The sequence below is a fragment of the Oncorhynchus clarkii genome, chromosome 16 (assembly GCF_045791955.1).
Source record: "Oncorhynchus clarkii lewisi isolate Uvic-CL-2024 chromosome 16, UVic_Ocla_1.0, whole genome shotgun sequence".
NCBI lineage: Eukaryota > Metazoa > Chordata > Actinopteri > Salmoniformes > Salmonidae > Oncorhynchus > Oncorhynchus clarkii.
In genome coordinates this window covers 70,522,077-70,527,007 of record NC_092162.1, presented here as the reverse complement: position 1 = coordinate 70,527,007, position 4,931 = coordinate 70,522,077, and positions in this window count along the sequence as shown.

Here is a 4,931-nt window from a genome sequence, read left to right as displayed (position 1 = left end):
CGTCTGTTGTCTCAATACATACACAGAACATGTCTCTCTCTCTCTCCTCTGACTGCCCTGTCTGTTGTCTCAATACATACACAGAACATGTCTCTCTCTCTCTCCTCTGACTGCCCCGTCTGTTATCTCAATACATACAGAAAACATGTCTCTCCCTCGCTCTGTCTGTCTCTGGGATTTTCCCCATCAGAAGGGTAGCTCAACCAGTTCAACAACTCAACACATCACTCCAGCCTCTCGGTTCGAGCTCTGACTCATCCTTCCCAGCCCTCAGGGTTGGTTTGTACCAGTCACACCACAGAGTGAGAAGAACATCATTGTGTGATGCTTGGAGTGTTCAGGAAGCCGTAGAGACCATGGTTGGTAATGGGTCAAGTCTTTTTTTATTTGAGTTCTATAATCCTGTTTATGATGGTTTACTTCAATCATATACTGAGATATCCACGTTGATGACAGGCATGACATGCAGAGGGCTTTATGCGTATCTTTGCTGGTCCAGAGGGCTTTGAGATGACTGCCATATTGGTACTACAATATGTCTTGTCTGTCTGTGTTGAAGTGCAATGAGTTTAAATGGTACGGTCAGTCTGTTGTGACCGCAACACCTCCTTAATAGTGATTTTGACTTTCTCTCCTTTTCCGTCTTGTCTTCTTAAATGAAAATTCAATCAAGTGATTGCTGCATGACATGTCCTGTTGGTAAATAGTTGGTTTGTTGTGTTGGAGTCCAACCCCCCCCCCCCCCCCCCCCCCCTTCAGTTTGGTGGAGGGCCGTTGTGTGGTATAACAGATGGGTTTGTTGTGTTGGAGTCCAACCCCCCCCCCCCCCCCCTTCAGTTTGGTGGAGGGCCGTTGTGTGGTATAACAGATGGGTTTGTTGTGTTGGAGTCCAACCCCCCCCCCTTCAGTTTGGTGGAGGGCCGTTGTGTGGTATAACAGATGGGTTTGTTGTGTTGGAGTCCAACCCCCCCCCCTTCAGTTTGGTGGAGGGCCGTTGTGTGGTATAACAGATGGGTTTATTGCGTGTTGAAAACTATTTGTAAACATTTTCCAACCACAAGGTGGTGCCATTTCTCATCTTTACTTGTTCCTCCTCTTTTTTAGTGATCCATCAGGAAATGGTACTCCTTTTTATATACTTGAGAGATTTTATGAGATTTCCTTGGAAGGTTTTTAATAAAGTTAGTTAGTGCTCACCTTCCTCACACTCTCCAGTAGATGATGGTTGATCTCAGCCCAGACTGCGTGCGCCTGGTGATGGCCATGCACTGACCACCTGTTACTAAGGTGGTGATACAACTCCATTACTCCTGGAAACACCAGCACCGCAGTGTGTCCTTCAAGGTGACCGTACACCTACCCCCAACCTTTTAAAGGGACAGTTCACCCAAATTACACCCCCCCCCCCCCCCCCCCCCCCCCCCCCAATGACAGTATAAGCTGTCTGGACAAGGACGGAGTACAATCCAAGCTTTGGGTTCGTTTACCTAGAATCCCGTTATCCATAGACTGCTTTCAGGGTGAAAAAAAAAGAAAGTATAATTTTATTTGGGTGAAGTGTGCCTTTTAACTCAGCGCAGCAGAGCAATCAGGTTTTCTCCATGCAATATTTGAAGCACCTGTTAAATGTACCGATGTCCCCAACAGATTTTTATGGAAGAGCTTTTTATATATGAATGATGACATCGCTGTGAGAATTTCTAACATGTACTAGCAGACTGTTTTGTCATTGGTCGCCAAGCCATTCACTGTACAATGTCCGTGACCAATAGTCTTTCTCTCTGCTTCGGACCCATGGACTCTTTTCATGTGTATCAAGGACTTGTTTGGGTATAAGGGATGGTTAGGTAATTCTGAAATGTGTGTGGGGATGTCTTTGGAAGGTGTGGGGTCTTCTTTTAATTTTTAATATCTATTGTTTTGTTTTAGTTGGAAAGCATATGTTCAAACGGTACTCTGTTTCCTGTATAGTGGTCTACTTTTTTTTTTTAAATGGGCGGATGTAGTCGGCGTTGTGCTGGGCATTGACTGCGTCGATCGGTTTTTTTCTAGTTTGCTCATTTTAATTTTCTTTATGTAGTAACTTCCATAATAAAAGTTTATTTCAAAATATATTTTGTGTTGTGCTGTTGTGTATAATTTCATGGAGTCCTCCAAAGTATTGACAAGGTAATAGAACCAAGTGGGTATTTTTTTAAATATTTTTTTTGTGTGTAAAGTTTGAAAATGGTAAAAATTTGAAACTCAACTGTCGCTTCCAATAATCATGGGGTTTGATTCCCGCTGGGGCCACCCACACGAAAAAATATGCACTCACTTTGGATGAAGACGTCTGATTTAGTAGGAAATGGGAGCTCCGCCAGGTTCTTCCTTATCTAGTCGTCAGGGGGATACCAAAGAGCAGATTACTGGCCTTCTAGCACCAACTACCTGTATGAACCTTCAGCCGAATCTCTTTCTAAAACATTTCACTCCAAGTGAATCATTTGCTGTCGCGACTTAGCACTGTGTGATCATTAAGACCATATCAAAACTGATTTTCGCTCAAGATCATTCTGCAGAGTTGCCTCTTGCATCAAAAAAACAAACTGACCGTCCACTACTTTTCTATAAGTCAACGTACCTGTTTTTAATGTCTCCCTGGGTATAAATAAATAAAAAAGAATGAAGATATTTGTCATTGTTCATAATATGATTCAATATCATTTATGAAACCAGACATATTTGTATAATATTAAGTGAATTGTTGAGGTTTTAAATGCTCTAAAATGACAAAATGGTGACGATCTCCTGGAATTGTTTTTATTTTTCATTACCCTGACCAATAAAACCGGTTCCCTGAGAGCAACTTTCCACTGACAAACAGCACTATTTCCAGGTGGTTGAATAACCTACTTATCTGTCTATTTCATAGGTGATGAACCCTTGATATCATCGTCAAGTAGTACATTTATTGATCCCAACTTGGGGAAATTGTTTTATCTCTCCACATCAATAAATCATGAGGACAAGACCTGTAATAATGACAAACACATGATTTCAAAAAAACAAAAACAAAACAGACATGAAGGCACATGCATCTTAACAGCCAGAAAATAATGGATTCAAAAGAGTTATGAAATGCTGTTGTGGATCCTACTCTGGGGAAACAAGCAACAAAATGTTCATAAGAAGACATCAGAATTTCAGTTAATCATTACTCTCATTAAAACGCCTCATGGATGTGGGTAAGAATGACCGTCTTAAACCTCTCTGGAGTTTCTGGGCAGGAAGAACCTGATACTGAAGCTATTTCCCCTTGGTAAGAATGTGAGCCATCCAATGACATTCCACCTCTTACACACCTCCATACCTGGGTTCAACCACTATTTCAAATCTTTCAAAATACTTTGAGCATTTGTTTTAGTGCCAGATGGTCGATGTTTGTGTTTTTTTTTTTTTTGTCTTTCTGATTGGTTCCATTTCAACAGGCACACTCAATCAAGCATATCCAATAGTGCTTGAACCCGGGTTTGCACACCCTCACCTCTCATTGGCTGGCTGGGTGGGCTGGCTGGCCGCTCAGTAGACACACAACACTCCATGTCACGTGTCTACAGACCTCTTTCGGATGCCACAGTGAATGGTCATGGTGTCCAGGTGTCATGTTCACCCCCTAAACTAAAATGGAAGAACGATATGTATATATATATTTTTTTATGCCTGCTTGTTTTAGGGAAAAGTAGAAGTAGGTAGATGATTGGCATACAGGCCTACTGTAAGACAAAAGGGGATTTACTTTGTTCTCAAACAGGTGAAGGTGCTGTGCAGTATTAAAACCAAAACAAATCATTGGTGTTTAACATAGTTGCCCCTGCTAAAATTGTCATCCAGATGTTATGAAAACAAATGTTTTTTGTTGTTGTTGTGTGTGGTGAAAACTGGGACGTTTGTAACTTATTGATCAGTATCCAGAATCGCAGCCTATGAATTCACATATCGGTTCACTTTTGTAAATTAGTAATAAACCTAGCAGCAGACAATTGGTCTGTTGAAAACTGGAAAAAGCCAGCCTGTGGCCCAGTACAAATCAAGCCTTTACCCTTTCAATAGGTGGGGGTAGGTGGGGTTGTTGTGCTGAAGTGGTCACAGGTATAGACCATAGACTTAGATAGACATCGCATCATTGTATCTGTCTCATTATGGTGTCTGAGAGAGCATGGGTCATCTCCATTTTGAAGCAGTCCATTTTCTTCTACTACTTCTATGAGTTGGTAAACAAACTGAAAAGGTGCATACTGCCCCCTGGAGGGTGTTGTTTGAACAAGTATAAAGCCAAGATTGGCGATTTACAACCACCTGTAGTTATGGAATGTTTGCTCACGAGTATAATTAATTGGCTGAGCCCTCCTGATGACCTGGAAGGAAATAAGCAATCCTTCCTTAACCCATAGGAATCCCCACCCAGTTGACTACTTTAAAATGGTGGAAGCCCTCAATGGCAATGTCCATGCAAAAAGTTGGGTTATCCACATCTAGAGGCCTCTATCATTCTCTATGGTGTGGAGACCTTCAACTCTATGGATTGAGAGATAGCCTTGTGTGTGTCCACTAGTGGAATCACTCTGTATGCATTAAGATAGCTTTCTGTCCTCTCTCCTTTATGTTCTCTCTTAGTACAATGGCTCAGTGAAAGTAACGTTAAATGGCAATTGCTTCCACCTGTAAAGTTATTTTTATCAGTAACATTGACTAAGGGTAGAATAGGACATCAGACTTTGAGTACATTGTTTCTATTGGATACTATTCATTTCTCTTTGTTGTCAACCGTTCTGTCAATCAATTGGTCAATCTTCTTTCCATAAATAAAAGAGACACCCCCTGTGCTGTTGTCAGACCTCTCTACGTCACGGACAACTCCCCCTACCAGCCCCCCATGACGCAAATTAATT